This window comes from Manis javanica, chromosome 5, assembly GCF_040802235.1.
Source record: "Manis javanica isolate MJ-LG chromosome 5, MJ_LKY, whole genome shotgun sequence".
In the NCBI taxonomy this organism is placed as follows: domain Eukaryota; kingdom Metazoa; phylum Chordata; class Mammalia; order Pholidota; family Manidae; genus Manis; species Manis javanica.
In genome coordinates this window covers 16,816,669-16,836,756 of record NC_133160.1, presented here as the reverse complement: position 1 = coordinate 16,836,756, position 20,088 = coordinate 16,816,669, and the positions used below count along the sequence as shown (strand labels likewise).

At 40.9% G+C, this 20,088-nt stretch overlaps 1 protein-coding gene across 11 annotated transcripts in view; it reads right to left on the bottom strand.

Annotated features, from left to right (window-relative positions):
• ZHX3 (zinc fingers and homeoboxes 3) overlaps positions 1 to 20,088 on the bottom strand; it is a 137,893-nt gene that overhangs the window by 109,689 nt on the left and 8,116 nt on the right. For 4 of the 11 annotated variants that reach the window (XM_073236606.1, XM_037012837.2, XM_037012847.2 and 1 more), the window contains exon 1: positions 11,113 to 11,249. The exons of 1 other annotated variant lie outside the window; for it this stretch is intronic. The gene's annotated coding sequence lies outside the window, so the exon portion shown is untranslated. Of the gene's footprint in view, positions 1 to 10,435; positions 10,672 to 10,724; positions 10,876 to 11,112; positions 11,250 to 20,088 lie in introns of those variants that run through there. 6 more of the 11 variants (XM_037012839.2, XM_037012844.2, XM_073236604.1 and 3 more) reach the window with 3 other exon arrangements.

The following is a 20,088-nucleotide window of genomic DNA, read 5'->3' as shown; positions in this document are numbered from 1 at the left end:
ATAGCTAAAACCACAATAAGCCTCAAGCTTGTCACACCTACTCCTCTTTCTGCATCAATAATCAGAGCATTTTCTGAGCACTGTATCGGAATCCGGGCTCCCAGAGAAACAGAACCAACAGGACACATGTGTGATGTGTGCATGTATACAAACACACACAAAGAGATGTACTTTAAAGAACTGGCTCACCCAATTGTAGGGACAGACAAGTCTATACAGGAGGCCAGCAGGCTGTAAATTCAGGCCAGAATCAATGTCACAGACTTGGGGCTCATCCCTGATTCTAACAGGCACTCTGGAGTCAGAGTCTGACCCCCTACCTCGATATCCCCTCTATAACTTTGCATGATGCCTGACACACAGCAGAAGCCCGATAAATGTTGGCTAACAGTCAACCAGATATAAAGTGAAATGCTATTAAATGAGAACGGGACTAAAGGATGTGGAGGTGCTGAACTGTGATGAGGAAAATCAGGAAACCTGAACAAGGGCTGTGCTATACATGAAGACACAGCCCTCCTCGGGCATTCATTTGCCAAAACTACCTGCCCTCTACACCTACAACTCAATGAGGACCAGCACACAGGCTGAAGCACATCTTTTCCGATACTTTGTTGAAATGTCTCAACAACCCTGCAAAGTTGGCATGGCAAAGAAAAGGCCACATTTTATGAGTAAAGTGAAGTTCAGAAAGACTAAGGGTCTTGTCTAGGTTGTTACAGAAAATATCAATAATGAGAGGTCTTAGTTCTTCAGTGATATGCAAATAAAAGAGAACATAAAAACAACAGGTCAGAACCAAAAAGGAACCATACAGTTCAAAACTCCTTACCTACCTATATCTGCAAAAACTAAACATATGTTTTACTATTTACAAAGGATTCTTTTCAGTTTATTATAATTATTGTTCAGATAAATTTTTGCCTTAGTACACTATAACTCCATGGTGTGTATTATATTGTATTATCATATATCCATTGTTGCAGTAATAAATTTCTGATTATACAGTAAATATCTAGAAGCACTGTTTTCTGAAATAATGCCAGCATGTATTAAATCTACAGTTCTTCAGGGATTACTAAGTGATCCATATTAACCCCTTGCACTAAAAAATAGCTGATTTTCTTATTATTAATAAATGTTAGAATTAGGGAAACATTAATAATATTTAGTCCAGGTATTAATTTGTGGATTTCCTGAAGCTACATGGCATCCTCTGGAGCCACAGAGTAGTGGAAACCCTCCATTAACCATTCCTATTAAACAAGGCAAGGGCTGATTTACCCCCACCTATATTTGCATATATAGTAACTTGACCTTTTCAAAACTCTTTCCTATGTAGTGTCATTAAGTATCAAAAAACTCTTATAAACCTATTTAAAAGGTTTTTTATTCTAGCTGACAGAAAATAGAGGCAAACACCTAAGGTCATGTAATTGATATAAGACAGAATTTAGATGCCAGACCTTTCTGCCCAGGGCTACAATTATTTACGAATCTATCATGGCTTCCTGGCCAGGGATCCACCAGACTGTAAGTGGTATGAAGCCAGAGAGAGGCCATGTCTGACTAGCTCCCCACTGGTGTCTAGCATAGTACCTGACACATAAGAAACATATGTTAAGTACATTATTGGTGGGTGACTGAATTATTTTTTCTTACAGTTGTTTGGTTACCTGCATGGTAAAATGGGGGCATACAGCATTGCCAAATATCTTAGCTTTTAAAATGTTATTGGCATTATCGGGTATAATCCAAAAGAGAAACACTATCTTTTTAAAACCGTACATGTTGATTCCCAAGTTTACCAGAGCTCTGAACCAGGGCCCCATTTCAGCACAAAAGGTAGCAAGTGGTATGTTTCTCAGCTAAAAGTAAGTGTCGAATGGAAAGGGCAGGTGGAATAGTAAAAACAGAGCCTTAACATGGGAAAGGAAAAAGTGACTTCAAGGTCTCAGGCATGAAAATGACCATTTGCAATGGCAGCACAATGATCCAGCTGTAGCTAACCTATCATGGCAAGAAATAGGCTTGCCAAAGGAGTGAGGATGCAAACCAGAGGGACACATGTCAGCCAGAGAGACAATCTACTTTTTGGCAGGAAATAGAACTTTGAGGCAGGCCAAGCTCAGACACAAGATACACAGAGGCCGGGAGCAGGTAGAATCATTCTGGGCATTGCTTCACAACCTTCCTGTAAAATGCTCTGTGCTTAACCATGCTAGAACGAGAGAGAACAAGGAGCTGGCCTCTGCTTGCCACAGGGCTCTCTTGCCCTCCTTGCCAGTCTTCCCTTAGAAAGATACTCAGAAATGAGATGGTGAGTATTCAAGGTCTCCCAACAGGCAGACTATTCCTTTCCCAATAAAGGCCTCCCCAACATCACTTACAGTTCCAACTTCCTTCAATTCCATATGCCTTCTGTTATCATACTGGTTTTCTATTCATCACCACAGCACTAAATTTACAATATTTTTGGTATTTGAGATACCATCACTGTGATCCCAAGATTATTTTTTAAATTATTTAAATTTTAAGGGCTTTCCATAAAAGCCCTTCTCCACCATATATTCCTTAATACTTCACATGTTAATTGCAGAGACAGGTAATTAAGAGACAAAATAATTAAGGAATGAGGCATTCTGGATGAGTAGGTCATTTGGGTGACTGAAAGTTAATTCATTAAGCACCAAAATATTTCTACAGTCCTGCTAAAATAAATGATGCTTTAATAAACAGACAATATAAAATATAGTAGTTCAAAATCCTACCCAACCTACAAGATCCAGTCTGAATACAAAAACTCCTGAAAGAGTCCCTAGTCACCTCTCTCCACTTCCACCCACCATCAGAAATAACCTCTTCTGTCTGTGAACCTACGTTTTGATTATATCTCCTTCGCAACACACAGCCTGGTGTGCTCGAGGTTAGAGATTTAAATGTACCTTGTTTAACTTATGAAAAATAAGTTCCTTGAGAACAGGCATATAAACACTTTCTTCTTTAATAGCAGGCATACAAACACTTCCCGAACTGAACGCCCTTAGTGACTCAAGCGTGATAAACAGAACCATAACAGGGCAGAGCCTTCAAGGGCTCCTGAGTTCTATGGGGCAGGAAAGTGTGATACTAAAGAACATGTTACTATCATTAAACTACTCACTGGCCTTTGTTAAATATTTCTCAGCTTCAGATGTTTTTCTAAAAGGAAAAAAATACCCTGAATTATTTTAAATAGAATTACTTTTTAAAAATCTCAACTTGCCAACTGAAAGTTCTGGTTGAGTTGGCATTGCTAAACTTCTATTTCCATAGTTTCTAGATCTCACGATGTGTATTCAAGTGGCTCTGTGCAGTTCACCAAGGAGATGAGACAGTGAGTAGAAGGATGTGGTTAAGTGACAGGAATATAACCAAGACGTTATGCCATGTTTGGCTCCCAGTTCACCAGTTTGAAAGCCAGGCTTCTCTGTACCAGCTGTGCTCAGAGGAAATAAGAAATGGAACACATGATAGAGCAAATCAAGTTTTAGGCTCAAGGTCCATAGGCCCCACTTCTGGCAGCGCAGACATGCTTTCCCCAAAGCTTTAGTGTTTGACAAACCAGGTGGTGTAAGTATAGTTTAAATATTCTAAATGTTACAACTCAAACTCAAAACACCCTTACTAGCAACAGGGAATTTTAAGTGGTCAGCCAAGAATGGCTAACTGCAAGGTCCCTTCTCAGCAGCTCTTCTTCTGCAGAAGTCCACTTCCTAGTCGTGGAAAGGAACAGAAACATGGAGAAAGAGGTGGGAGGGCTGCTGGTATTATCATGATATTAAGTACCTAATACATATACAACCCCTGAGGATAATAACTGCTCTTTTCTTTAGCTTGTCATGGAGTAAATGTTTTCTTAATCCAGCATCTTCAGAGACAGAAATATGTCATATACATTAATTTTATGGTTAACTTGAGCACTAAAACATGCTAGTTCATGAGAGAAAGCTTTCTAAACTGCATTACTTCTTTCTCAGCCTTTCTGAATGAACCATAATTTGACCTATTCCTGTTGAAGTTTAACAATTACAATTAATGTATTCAGAGACCACTGAAGGAAACAGAACCGTTTCCTCTACAATGAATGTCCCTAAATAGGTACACTTTGAATTATTTTGTATAGCATTTCTGTCTCTGTCATCACCAACACTCCCTTCTTGCTGTTGTTAGTGTGTTTGCCTCTAATGGAGGGTCCCTTAATTCATTGCTTCTGATGTCAGATAGACCTGGAAAACCCAGCTGTTAAGAGTCATAGGCTAAGGCTCACTCTCACTGACTCACCTCCCCTAGACCCAGCCAGTCAGCTTTCCGACCCCATGTTCTTAAGCACTAAGTCATATTTCCCAAACTTGACTAACTACAAAGAATTACCATTAATGGGGAGGAGGTAGGGGGTTAAAATAACCACTCTCAGTCCTTGTTCCTAAAAATTATAATTCAGTGGGCCTCAGATATAACCCTGGAATCCGTATTAACACACATTCCCAGAAGATTTTCAAAACCAAGTTTAGAAGCACAATACTACATGTCATCAGTGCTGCCCACTTGAACTGGGATTTCCTGAGCCAAGGCTGAGTGCTCCTAGAGAGACCTTGCAACTATAAAGTACCCAGGTCACCCTGAAGCAGACCCCCTGATCTTCAGAGGCTCTGGCAGGCTGACCATAACACCTCTTCTTGTTACTGGGCTTCATTCACTGAAGACTTGACATACCATCTCTCCACCTCAAATGTCTTGCCATCCTTCTGATGGTTTTTCTGACCATGTGCATGACCCAAACAATTCTCCAGCCTTCTTTCCATTACCTGACCTCCTTAACTTCATTCACCTTCACTTAGTTCACTTCACTTCAGCCATTCATGCCTGTGGCAAAATCCAGGAACCTGTCATGCCCAGTAATTAATTGCTCCAACCCTGAACTCTTACACTAACAAATCCCTTTCTAACCATATCCTCCTATTATTTCATCACTCCAATATACCCATTCCCTGACTTCATCAACACCTCCGGCCCTTTTCTCACCCCCGTCCAGCCTAGACCTTATCTATCATGTTAATCACTCCCTGGCCAATACCCTCAGATCCTCTGCTCCACTCTCCTTCTGCAACTCACCCCCAGCAAACTCCAACCCTAGCTCAATCCAACAATACGCCTTCTTTCCTCCTAAAACCAGGTAGCTGAATGCTACTGGTGCCCCAATCAACCTATGGTCTCCTACCTCAGTGGAGCCCTGAATACTGCCTGGAGATCACAGACATTGCCCCAAGTTCATGTTTCCTTTTCCCGACCTCAGTTGTATGTCAAATCTCCTTGTTTTTCTTCTGACCTCTTCCCCTTACTCTTAGCAGACCACCCACCTCACCCTCTATTTCACAGAGATGATGAAAGCCACCAGACAAGCACTCGCTTACAAGCCATCCCACCAGAAAATGCCACTGTGCCCAGATATTTCATCACAAGGGCTACCAAGCCCATTGTACCTGTATCCATTGTGCCTGCACAGGCCTACTGCTTGGTTTGTTGAAGTAAGTTCCCTGGTAATAATCATTGTTGAAGTAAGTAGTAGTGGTGAGTACCTTTCTGGTGAAAGAGGGAAAAATGGCTAGCCTCTGAAAAGGTCTCTCCACCCTGAGACTCTTTCTTTAAGATGGAGAGGAGTTTAAAAAGAAAAAAGAGCTATCTTACCTGCAAGCATTTAACAAATTTAAATCCAAACATAAAGTTGTCATATAATCAACAGAATGATTTTAAGTACCAATCCAAATAGTTAATGCCCTGATAATTTTTATAAATTGAAAAACAGTCAGTGCAACAATACTACTGGTTATAGTTCATCTTTCACTCTCAGCCAAGATTTCATTTGTTGATGGGGCTACAAGTCTGTTCCTGAGGGTTTTTTTTCCCCTCCTTATAATATTAATAGCTAACCTTGATTGTTCTCTGTGTATAATTGTGCTAGTCACAGTGACCCTGTGAGATAGGACCTATTATTTTTCTCCATTTACAGCTGAAAAAACAGACTTAGCCATGTTAAGTAATTTACCCAAGGGCTTACAGCAAGAAAGTGGCAAAGGCAAAATTAAAACACAGAGCCTGAACACTAATCCATGTGCTCTGGCATAGTGGTTATTAACAGAAACTTTCCAGGAAATGCAACACCCTAACCCAAGCACTGTTGCTTTTATATTCCAATACATGCATAGAAACACCACCATGAGGCAGCATCAAAGGTGAATATGATAGCACATTTCACATTCATTCAGTCAGTCCTACATTCATTGCAGAAGGCAGTAATGAACAGAGGGAAGCTTCTACAGATAGATCATGCAGATTCAAATCCTAGCTCCACCACTTCTCTAAACTCAATTTTCTCAACTAACAGATAGAAATGACAATGTCATAACCATTGCCTCCTTAGTGGGTTCTCACAGAGATCGATAACGTGTGAATGCACTTAGCAATGGACCTGGCACATAGTAAGTCTTGAAGAAGGTTAGCTATCATAAGAACTATTATTATTCAAAAGATACTGAGGAGCTGCTCCTACTGGATTTTAGGCAGAGCAGGGAGCATGGATTGTACCACAAACAGGAAGAACAAGGCTGTCCCTGCCTTTGAGTGTCTTGCAGTCTACTAGGGGAGTAGACAATAAAGAAGGACACAAACATATTAATGAGATACTTGGAATTTTGGTGAATCCATAAGCAGGAAATGAAGACGTACAGAGAGAAGGTATGCTGGGGACGAAGTTTCTATAGAAGGGGTGATCAGGAAAGGCCCTTCTGAGGAGGGACATTTTAGCTGAGAGCAAATGTTTGAGAAGGCTCTTTCTATGAGCAGAGGAGGGGGTAGAGTGCTGGGCAGTGGGAAGGGCCCATACCCAAGAGGAAAATTGGCTTGCTTGAGGACTAATGGTTCCACCCTGGCAGAAGTATGGCAAGCAAGGACTGGAGGTTGAAGAGGGAGGTAGAGACCCTGTACTTCAAAGTAAGAAATGTGGATATGGGTGCATATCTAAGTGCAGTGGGACACCACTGGCTGGGGGGCTGATGTGATCTGGTTTACCTTGTAATGGGATCACTCTGGCTGCTGTTGGGAGAATGGGTTCGAAGGCATGAGTAGAAGCTGGAAAGGGCAGTTACACAGCTGAGAAGAGAATGGTGGCTAGACTAACAGAATAGAGGGAATGAAGGATTTGAGGTTTTCTGTAGGCTAGGCTGACAGGCCACACTGATGGACTGGATGTGGGATGAGGAATCAGGAAAAATCAAGGAAGACTTTCAGGTGTCTGGCCTGAACAATAAGTGGACAGACAGTAATGGCACTGAGGCAGAGAAGGCTGGGGCAGAGGGGAGGAAGGAATGAGGAATACTTGAGAAATGAGAAAATTTGGAAGCTGGAGAGGGAGATTGAGAGATCAATTTTGGACATGTGAAGTTTGAAATCACTGCAAGGCAGCAAGTAGAGCGAGCAGGAAGGCAGGGCTAAAAATGCAAGCCTGGAACTACAGAAAGGCCCAGGCAGGAGGTGTAACTGAGGGAGTCATCTGCATTCAGAGGGTATTAAAGTCCTAGTAATGGATGAGATCATTTAAGGAGAAAATGTGATGAGAGAAGGGAGGTAGCCAAGCAAGAAAAGAGAAGAAATCATAAGAAATCAGGTTGGTAATCTAAAACTGAGTATGGTAATGCGGCCCATGCAAAACAACACAGAATTACTCTGGGTGCTCAATAAATGTCTGTGGAGCAAATAAAAATAGATTCTCAACACATTCCCTTTAGGTCTTTAAGAAAATAAAATTTTCATTCAGGATTTTCCTCCCAAGTTCTTATATATTTGGGGAATAAGAAAAAAGTTTTTGAAGGTCTCTGTTTCAATTATGCTCAAAGTGGTTCCTTTCCTTAAGAGCAAAAGCAAGGATTTTTTCAAAAACTCACCAAAATTAAAAGTAGCCTACCTAAAATTCAAACTTTAAAAAAGCCTACACTCAACACTATAACCTCTCTGTAAAAATTCTACACCAAGATACAATTTTTTCCCATCCTTATAATGAAAATGCAATTATGTTTTTACAACAGATGTCATTTCATCCTGAAAGATAAAACTGCTACTTTCAAATAGTTCAAGTCACATGAGATGTAAAATGCTCAAGAGATCAAGGATTTATTATAAATGTTAAAAAATAAATAAAACTTAAGTATACCTGTGAGGCCATCCAAAAACTGATAAGCTGGGAGTTGAAAAGGATAAAATTGCCAGAAAAAGAAAGTATAAAATATTACAGCCACTCCTCAAAAGAAAACACATTAAAGCTGTAATTTTATCTCTGGGTATCTGTTGACACAAAAAACTCACTATGCTCTTGAGGCTTATACTATCACTAAGAACTACCAAATTGAAATCACAGCTGTAAACATAACTGGAATACTTTATACTTTTTAAAGATTTCCAATGTGACCCAAGGGATAATGCATAAGAAGGAAAGTCAGTAGCATTTGCCAAAAATGTTCCTGCCCTCAATTGTTCAAGTTAAATCAAGACTAATTCTTTTTTAAGATCATAAGCCTCACTTGTAAAATTCTTCTCAGATGCATAAAGGAGAAGACTATCCTGACTTTTAAAGGATTGTTACCCATTTCATGATTTCTACTTCATGATACCTAAAAGGCTGGGAGGCTACCAGGGAAGTTGTAAGAATGAACACATAATGAGCATTCATTCATTCATTTACTCATTCAACAAATATTGATTAAACACTATAATGTGTCGGGTGCTGGTCTGGACCCTAAGGTTACTTCAGTGAAAAAAGTCTCACACTTCCGGGTTAATAGAGGGAAAGAGACAAAAAAACAACAAATACCATGTATTTACCAAGTGGTGGTTAAGTGCTATGAAGAAAAGTAAGGTGGGTTAAGGAGGACAGGGCAATGGGGTATATTTTACAGAGTGGTCAGGGAAAGCCTGATAGGTTAGTCACATCTGAGCAAAGACCTGGGGCAAGAATGATGGTATCCAGGGAACAGAGTTTTAGGCAGAAGGAAGAGCAAATACAAAGGCACTGAAGCTGGCATATGCTTGAAGTTCAAAGTGTAAGGAATAGCAGAGATCTGACCCACAAAGCTGGAAATGAGGACAGGGAGGCAGCCTAGTTAGGCCAGTGGTAAAGACTTCAGATTTTACTTTAAGGTGAAAAGTTATTGAAGCCCTCTAGGCAGCGGATCCAACATATTTTTTAAAAGGATCACAAAGAGAACACAAGTTCTTACTCATGAAACCAAGATGTAGCTTTCATAATCTATTAATAAGCAGGAAAAAAAGCAATATAACAAAACAGTCTATTAGTGTGGTAGCATTTTTGTTAAGAAAAATACTTACACATGGGAACAAAAAACTAAAAGGGTAAATACCAAACTGTGGTTTACTATGGTTTGTTGGGATTATGGGTTTTTTCTCATGCTTTTATTTTCCTAGTTTCCTTCCTTAAACATGAATTACTTTTGTAAATTTTAATGTTATCTTTAAAAAGAAAAAGAAGCCTTCTCCCACCATGAGACTGCCGTAGTCTGAAATCTTTCTTAAACATGAAACAAAACATGGAGAACATTTTCTCCAAAAATTACCCGGCTTCCCATGCAACGTTTGCTGGTTATGAAGCACTGCACAAATCAAGAGCTGCTCTATGTATCAAGGTCACAAAACCAACTTGGTTAATATGTTTATCATTACATAGTAGCTCTGTCCTCTACAGCAACTTTGATACCATCTTTCCAAGGCAGCAATAGAAGGGCCCTTTCATTAATTTCCTAAGACTCTTTGATACTATTTTGCTGCTTCTGGATTTTTCCACTGTATGTTTCTTAGAAACAAATTAAGCCCGAATAAGTTGTTCTTCCAGCTAATGAAGTGCGCTTTTGGCTCTTTCACTGTGGTTGAGAATTATCCGGCAAAATACCAATTATTTTAGGACACATTTTCTTAGTTTTGAAATATTGCAATACTAAGTAACTACAAATAAAGAACATCAAGATAACAACATACAAGAACACATACAAATGAAAACGACTGCAATCCTCCTTTAAATTGAAGATGTGTGGAGGTCTCACGAATAAATATACCGTGTGCTCACATGACACAGATTAAAACGGAAAGGAGTTATGCCCTCCCTCCCCACTACCTAACCCCCTCCTCCCCATCACGTAACAGTTTCTCACGGGCACAAGCCCAGAGCAATCACTGTTCAGAAACGCAAACCACGCAACTCAAAATGATTCAAGCCCTCAAACACTTTCCACCTAAACTCCACATCCCACCGACTCCTCAGTCATTTCCCATAGGATTCTCTGAATGAAAATCCCAAACTGGAACGGATTAACAAACCCCACGCTCTGCTCACTCGCTACTCGCGTCCTCCGGGAATCCGGGGTCTGGGTTTATGTCTTTCCATGGGCAAACGAGGGTCCCGGGCTTCAGGATTCTACTGTACCCAAGTGATTCGGGTCCGCTTCAGCGGGTCCCTGGTGGAGCTGACGCTCTTTACAGCGGAGGCAGGGGCTGCTGCCACCTCCCGCAGGACTCACGGGCGCCAGAGTCGGAGCAAGTGGCCCCCGGCCGCCCAGCATCCCCGCCCCACGTTGGTCAGGCCGCCCCCACGCTCCCCTCCCGGCGCCCAGGCGCACACGCACCCTCACACCGTCAGGCGGGCAGCTGCGGACCCCCACTTCCCCTCCACACCCCGCTAGGCGCTCCCGGTGCAGCTCGGCGGCCCGGGGCTGCAGCAACCCCGGGAGCGGCGGCCCCTCACGCCCCAGGACGCGGAGCCCGGAGCTCTGTGGGGGTGCTGACAGATGGGGCGGAGGGCGGGGCCTCGGGGGGAAGGGGCGGAGGCTCCCGGCGTGGGGGTGTTGGAGGCTGACAGAGAGACCCGGGCAGCGGGCGGGAGGGGTTGGCGGACACTGCGGGCAGGGCCGGGGGTCAGGCGTGGCGGGAAGGAACTCGCGCAGGCACAGGGAACTGACAGGCTGAGAGACACACACGCGAGGCTGACACTCGCGGGCCCCGGCGGGCACTCACCTGGCAGCAGCGGAGGCGGCGGCGCCCGCGGCGGGCCGCTGTCCCGCGTTCCGGGCCTCCCTCCCAGCGGGTGGCCGGCCGGCGCAGGCCCCGCGGAGGCGGCGGCGACACCGGAGCCGCGGACTGCTGGGCGGCGGGGACGCAGCTGCACCAACCGACTCCGGGCCCCTCGGCTGGGCTCGGCCGCGCTCGGAGGAGCTCGGCTACGCTCGACCCCGCTCGGCTCGGCTGGGGGCGTGGCCCGAGGCCCCCCGCCCAGGTCGCCTCTGGCGCCTTGGGGGCGGGGCTTTCGTGCGGGCTCGAGCCCCCTGACGTCGCGGGGAGCGGACCTTGCCCCGGGCGCATGCGCGGACGACTGTCCCTCTCTTCCCCTCGTGGAGGCTGGAGGGGGCGGGGAAGCGGAGGACTTGGGGCGGATGCTACTGCCCTGGAGGTTCCCGGCGTTTGTGCTTCACATCCTGGCCCTTCTAGAGGACCACCTAAGGGAGGCCGTACCAGGCTTCGCTGTCAAAGGGATGTAGGCAGGATGAGAACCCTGGTCCTGCTCGGGGCCATAGTTGTCCCCTTACAAGCACCGCCTGGGAGTCGGTTTTTCTTTATCCCACGAACGCTTCACAGCAATTCTTAATATCTTCTGTTTCTTAACAATCACCATCGCTTCTGAGGACTGCTTTCTTAACACTAAATCTTAAGGTACTTGGCAACTGTGAAGCATCAGCCCCCTCGCGTACAATAATGCTGTCCTTCCTTTAGAGCTTCTATTGTGCGCTCTTTAACGCCTGGGTGGGCCTTATTTTTCTTTTTTTTTTTTTAAGTTTTCGCCAAATATTTCGGGCACCTTTTTTGTTATGGAGCCCAAGTCTATATCCAATATGCTTTAGAACCTAGTGAATAGTAAAAAGCAAGAGCTCTGCGTCTGCATTACCTGGGTTGGAATCCCGAATATGCATGATTAGTAACTGGTTGAGTAACTTTGGACGAGCTATTTAATCTTACCCATAAAAGAGCAATGAAAAATATTAGTAATTAAGCCAACAGGAATGATTGAAGGGATTAAATGACAGCACACATTGTTACCGGCAGACCTTAGAAACAGGGTCCTCGGTCCTTGTCTTCAATATTAAAAGAATTTAACACCAAGACTTAGGAGTATGCAAGCAAGCAGTGCACTTTATTACAGAAGTGGGAAAACAGAAATACCTTGATAGACCAAGGTGGACTGCTCAAGAGAGAATCAGCCCTGATAAGAATCAGGGTAGGTCAGATTATGGGGAGTGAAAATGTTAATTTCTTAGTTTTTAGGTCACCTAGTGTGAAAGGGAGGGTTTCAATTAGCACATGCGCAATTGGATTTCATATATATGTGTAAATTGCAATGTCATTTCATGTATCATAAGCAATAAAATCTCTACCCAGGGACGGGAAATTTAGTATTATAATAAGAAAGAGGCAACTATTTAACAACAAATTTTCCTTAAAGGCATGTCACAAGTTGTTTGTGTCTTGGTCCATTGATTATCTAACCAAGGGGTCTCTAAACCTGGGACATGTGGCTATAAAACTTGTTAAAACAATAGGTTGACATGAAAAACAAGACGTGTTGGAGCCTTACAGAGCCAGTGGTCCGAGTCACAAGGCATTTTGTCAGGACTTAGGTATGGGGTTGGATTGGTCTCTCCATTTTTTTTCTACCTATCTCAACATGAAGCTTTCTGCACAGTGCCTGGTGTTCAACAAATAAGGCTCAGTTTAACTTCAGGTTGCATTATAGCCTTTATGTCCTGAAAACCAGTGTACATATATATACCTAGTGTTGAGCAATATGTCAAACTTGACATATCCAAAGCCAAACTCTTGAACTTGCCGTTCAACTTGCCCTTTTTACAGTCTTCCCCACCTCAGTTAATGCCAAGTCCATCCTTCTGGTGACTCAACCCAAAACTTGATTTCTCTCACTTCCCATCTTATCCCACATGAGTAGCAAAGTCTGTCAGCTCTACCTTTAAAATAACCTCACTTGAGCTTCATCTCTCTCCTAGAATATTGCAATAACCTCCTACCTGCTCTCCCTGGCTGCACTCTGCTCTCATAGAGCTTGGTCTCAAGCAGCCAGAGGGATTCTGTTAAAACCTCAAGTCAAAACATACTCCTTCCCACCTCTAAAGCCTCTAATGGCTTCCCATCTCACTCAGAGCAAAAATCAAAATCTTTTTTTATCCAAGGTCCACCAAGATCCCATATAGCTTCCCTTAACTCTCCTCTACCTCTCTAACTGCATCTCCTTCCACTCTACCCCCTCACTCTATTCCAGCCACACTAGCCTCCTCCCTGCTTCTGGAACATGCAGGCTCACTCCTACCTCAGGACCTTTGTGCTGAGACCAGCTCTGCAAACATTGCTGAACCTGTGAGGGGTGGGTGGGAGACTAAGAAAAACAGAGATAGCAAAAAAGACACAGAAGTCAAAGTTGGGGTCAGGAGGTCCACTGACCACTGATGGTGGACAAGTGACACAGTTTTATTTCACCACACAGCTTATATACACAGTCTCACTTCCGTGAGCCGCCCACAGTGATCTCACTTCCGGACTAATCTCACATCAGATCTGGTGTTCTCACTTCCGGATCCGATCTTCTTACTTCCGGCTCTCCTTTGCATTTGGTGTTCTTCTCCCAAGCTATCAGAAAGGCATATTCCTTACTCCAAATTTCTACTCAAAAACCATCTCTGCAGAAAGACTTCCCCAGACCACTCAACTAAAATATCCAGTCCCAACCCCAATCGCTCTCTCTCCCCTCATTCTGCTTCACTTTTCCTCATATCCCTTATGACCTAAATATCATCTGTAATATTCTGAGGGAAGGGACTTTGTGCTGCTCATCTGCAGCATCTAGAACATGGCCTCATGGTTAGGTACTCAAATATTCCTTGGAAGAGTATATATGGGATATGTTATTCCAATTTAACTTGATTTACTCAACAAGCTTTTTTGAGCATTTGTTTCATTCCAGGCACATGGGATGCAGAAATAAACAAGACACTCTCCCAACCACTGAGACACTCAGTATTTCAGAAGAGACAGACATGTAAAGAAGTATTTCTGGAAGAAAATAAGTAACACAAGATGGGTGTGCCAACTGCTTTGGGAAGCAGAGAGGATATAAAGGAGAGTGTGAGGAGTCTTCCTAGAGAAGGTAACAATGGAGCTGAGTCTATGTTGGTGATGACTCCAGGCAGAGAAAACAGCATGCACTTAATAACAGTGTTGGGAGGTGTGTCACAAATAATGTTTACCCAAGGAGGCAAATTATTTTTCTCTAAAAAAAATTTAAGCAGATTCCAATGTGGGCCCATATAATAATGTCACCTGCACTCACTCAAATTCTGATGAGCTTTCTCAAGCAGAAAAGAAAGTGCAAAAAGTATAGTTGATGCAATAGAATTGCCACCTGACCATCTCTTTTGCTAGATTAGTCTATACCTGTGACCTTTTTGTATCAGGGTCCAGGGGTAAAGAACATGTATCAGTTAGGAGTTGGCTGGTTTCAAGTGCCAGTAACCCATCAGTCTAGATTAAGAAAAAAAATCTGGGGTGACAGGGAATTTATCTTAACACTTTTGTCAGGGAGAAGTTGGGGTCTCTCAGGTCAACAACAAGAACGCAGCTGGACTTCTGGATGGACTGGAAACAGAACAATGCTATAGGACCGGGAGAGGAACAGCCCCCTTTGCTACAGTACATAGTTCACTTCTCAGAAAGGGTTCTATCACTCTCCATTAATTTTCTGTTGATTAATCTTTATAAAGTCTGGAGTGAAAGAATCCAGGAGGCAATTTAATGTAGTAAATAGAATTTAAATCCGAAACTCCTGGGTTTGAATCCTTACTCCTAGTACAGCCATATGGGGGTTTAGGTTTCCAACATATAAATTTGGGGGGACACAAACATTTATGCTATAACACCAAACAAGTAAGGGAAAGAAAATTACTCCCTGTAGAGGGAACAGCACATGCATATGCCATGTGGCAATCGAGGGTACACAGTGGTTTAAGCAAGAGGAAGAAGGAGCAATGAGGCTGATGATAGGAGGAGATAAGGCTGGAGAGGTGGACAGTGGTCAGATCATGCAGGGCCTTGAAGGTCATGATAATAATTTGGGTATACTAAGAGTAGTGGGGTATTATTGAGGTGATCTGAGTAGAGACAACATGCTGTGGAGAAAGCAGGATGGAGGTATGCAGAACAGTATGAATCAATCTGTCCAGAGTGTCCAGGGTCATCCCAGGCTATACAAGTGGTCATTGGTTGGCCTGGAGGAGACACTGGCCAGCCAGGCTTCCCAGAACGATAGAAGAGAACCTGCTTCTGGCCCAGGTGAACAGAGGCCTTGGACTGCAAAATCACTCCCAGTCATATTTTCCACTTCTCTGCAGTCCTTATGTACCTGGTAGACTTTGCAGACCCTGTGCCTTATGCTCCCTCAGGCAGGATAGCCCATCTCTGTGGCTGGTTCAGTTCCCATAGCCCTAGTCTGGCTCAGCCTGCCTTCCACCTCTTCCCACATTGGACCACAGTATTAAGATTCAACATGCTGCTCCCCTGACTAGTCATATTGACTGATGCAACAACTGCCCATTCCTCCTGCAGACTCCTCAGAGTGACATTCAGGTCCTCAGCCAACAAAACTCTTTATACTTTAATCTAGGACCTGAAGAGCTTTCATGTTAAGAGAAGATGTGAAGAGGAAGTGATCCTTTCCTTTCACAGATGTGGCCTGGTTTCAAGTCATCTGAGTGGTCTTGATAATGTCAGGCTCTGAATACAGATTAAAAGGATCCTGAACTATTAGCACTCCCAAGGGACTAGCAAAACAAAAAAATTTTTTAATCTCTGTGGAAGAAGTTTACATCATTCTAACCTTAAACTTGTTTCTACAAATTTTTTTTCAAATGTACAATACCTAATGCACAATCAAATATACGAGACACATAAGACGCTATAGGAGGAAATGAGTTAAATAAACAACAAAGAAGCAGACTTACAGGGACTAAATACAGAAAATTTTCAGACAGACCAAATAACAACCAAACTTACTACATTCAAAGAGATAAAAGCCAAACTTAAACAAATCAAAATCATGAGATACTACTTCACAACCGTCAGGATGGTTATTATTCAAAAATAAAATTACAAATGTTGGAGTAGATATAGGAAAATTGGAACCCTGTGCACTATTGGTGGGAATGTAAAATAGTGTGGCTACTGTGGAAAACAGTATGATGGATCCTCAAAAAAATTAAACATAGAATTACCATGTGACCCAGCAATTCTACTTCTGGATATATACCCCAAATAATTGAAAACAGCAACTCAAACAGACATTTGTATACCCATGTTCATAGAAGCATTATTCACAATAGTCAAAAGGTGGAAGCAATACAAATGCCCATTGAACATTACAGGTAAGAAGAAAACCCCCAGAATAAAGAGGGAGAGACAAAAAGATAGAAAATACAGATGGTAAGAGGCATAGAGGATCCAGTGAGTGAGGTTTAAGATACATTTTAATTGGAGTCCCAGAAGGAGAGAAGAGAATAAGACAGCAGCAATATTTGAAAGATAACATCTGAGAATTTTCCAGCACTTATGAAAGACCTCAAGTAGTAGGTTGAAGAAGCCAAATAAATTCAAATCAGGATAAATATCTATACCTAGACACATCATAGAAACCATAGATATTAAATTGGTCTAACACAAAAATAATTTGAGTCCCAGGAGATGGAAAGAAAAAGATAACTGAAGAGTTAAAGGTTTAGAATTTTTCAAAATTAATGAAAGATATTCACAGATCCAAGAGGTTCAGCAAATAAGTAAAACATTGAATAAATATAAAGAAAACTACATATTAACACAACATAGCCTAACTACTAAAAATAAGATAAAGTCTTGAAAGCAGTAAATAAAAATAAGACATATTTCATAGAAACAACATTTAGAATAACAGCTTGATTCTCATCAGTAAGAAGATAGACTAAAATGGTATTTTAAAGTTTACAGGGAAAAGAAAACTGCTAACCAAGAAATTCTGTATTCAGTGAAAATAGCCTTCAAAAATTAAGGTGAAATAAGGACAGTTTCAGTCTAGAAAAAAAAAAACTTGGAAAATTCAATGCCAGCAAGCCTGGCAATAAATACTAAAAGTTTTTCAAATCAAAGGAAAATAACTCCAGATGAAAGCAAGATCTATAGGATAAAATGAGGATCATAGGATAGGTTATATATATATATGTATATGTATGTAAATATAAAAAGAATAGCACTTCAAATTTAAAATAAATACTACTTAAAGATTATTTAAAGCAACAATAGCAAGGTATTGTGAGATCTACAACATATAGAAATAAAATATGTGACAAAAACAGCATAGAATATAGGAGCAGTAAAGGGAATTATACCATCATAAGGTTTTTACATTGCTTGGAAAATTGTAAAGTAGTCATTCAAGTTAACTGCAATGAATTAAGGATGTATATTATAATCTCTAAACACTAAACAAATATTTTAAATGGTTTATCTAAAAATCTAGTAGAAAAGGAATTGAAAGCAGGGTCTCAAAGAGATGTTTGTATACTCATGTTCATAGCAGCATTAGTCACAATAACAAAAAGTTAGAAGCAACCCAAATGTCCACTGACAGATGAATGGAAAACAAAATGTAGTATACACATACAGTGAAATATTATTCAGCCTTGAAAAGGAGGAAAATTCTGACATAAACTACAACATAGATGAACCTTGAGGACATAATGCTAAGTGAAATAAGTCACAAAAAGGCAAATACTATATAATTCCATTTATGCAAAATACCTAGAATAGTCAAGTTCAAAAAAACAGAAGGTGGAATGGTGGTTGCTACAGACTCAGGGAAGGGATGAAAGGAAAGTTTTTGTTTAATGGATATTGAGCTTCAGTTTTACAAAATGAAAAGAATTCTGAAAATTGGTTGCACAAAAATGTGAGTGTACTTCAAACTAGTGAATTGTTAACTTAGAAATGGTTACAGTGGTAAGTATGTGTATTTTACCACAGTTTTTAAAAATCTAAGAAGATAATCCAAAGAAGAAAGAAAAAAGGAAAACAGGAAAAAAAAAAAAACAGGTAGGACAAATAGAAGATAAATAATAAGATTATAGATGTACATGGTTTGAACCCATATCTATAATTATATTAAATGTAAGTGGACAAAATATTATAATAAAAAGATTGGCAGGCTGAATTTAAACAAACAAAAACAAGACACAATTATATGATGTTTATAAGGACACACTTTAAGGACATATAAGCTAAAAAGATAAAAGAATGGAAATATTCTAGCTAACATTTAAATAGGAAATAATACCTATCTTTTACAAATTCTCTCAGAAAATAGAGGAGACACCTCCCAACTTATTGTATAAGATCAACATAATTGTACTACTAAAACCTGGAAAAAAACATGACAAGAGAAAACATCACATATCAACATTTCTCATGATCATAAATACAACAGCCCTAAACAACATATTGGCAATTCAAATCCAGCAACAAGTAAAAATGATTATAAATCACAACCAAGTGGAGTTTATCCCAGGAATGCAAATTGGTTTAATACTTAATGATCTACCAACAACATTAATAGGATAAAAGGCAAAAATAGTTTGATCATCTGTATGGATGCTGGAAAACTGTTTGACAAAACAACATTTATTCACAGTAAAAAAACTCTAAGGAATAGAACATTCTCAATCTGATATAGGGTATGTAGGGAAAACACTAGAGCTAATATCATTCAAAATATTGAACATTTTCCTCCCTAAGGTCAGGAACAAAGGAAGGATATCAGCTATCACCACTCTAATCAACATTTTAGTAGATGTCCCAGCCAGAGCAATAAGGCAAGAAAAAAGTGGGGTGGGGGTGGGGAGGGAAGGGGGTCATAAAGATAGGAAAGAAAAAAGTAAAACTGTCTTCATTCAAAGATGCCGTTATTGTGCAGATAGAAACCCCTAAGGAATCTCAAGTAAATTTTTAGAACTAATAAATGACTGGCTTAGTCTGGCTGCTATAACAAAATACCATGAACTAAGTGCTAATAAACAATAGAAATTTATTTCTCACTGCTCTTGAGCTGGAAGTCTGAGATCAGGGTGCTACCATGGTCAGGTTCTGATAAAGGCCCTCTTCCAGGTTGCAAAACCAATGTACTAAAATCAGCCTTATTTATGTCAGAAAATGGTTTTTAAAAATAATAGTCAAAATAGTTTTAAAATAGCCAAACAAAAAAAAAATACCAAGTAGCTGTCAATGGACCTAATAAAAGACATGTAAGACATCTATGGAAGAAACCATGAACATTTTAATAGATATTAAAGAATAAATGAAAAATGGAGAAAGCTCTCATGTTAATGGACTGGAATATTCAATATTATAAAACTATCATTCCCTTAAACTGGTCTATAGATTCAGAGCAGTTTCAGCTGATTTTCATATAGAACTTGATGATTCCAATATAAAATTTATTTGAAACTGCAAGAGGCCAGGAAGAGCTAAGGTACTCTTCAAGAAATTGGGAGGATTTACTGTCAGCTAATAAAATTTATAATAAAGCTTTTACAATTCAGACAGTATGGTATTGACACAAGAATAAACAAAAACCAACAGACAGGAGAGAGACCCCCAAAGAGATTAAAGATAGCATTGTAAGAACAGTGTTGGGAAGTATCCTTTTGAATAAATAATTTTGAATCAATTGAATATCCATATGGGAAACATGACATTGCAGCTGTGTATCACACCATACTCAAAAGCCAATTTCTGATGGATTATGGGCCAAAATTTGAAAAGGAAGACAATAAACATGGCCTGACACACAGAAGATGCTCAATAAATATTTTTTGAATGAATGGGCATATATATGGGACATGTTGGTCCAATTCA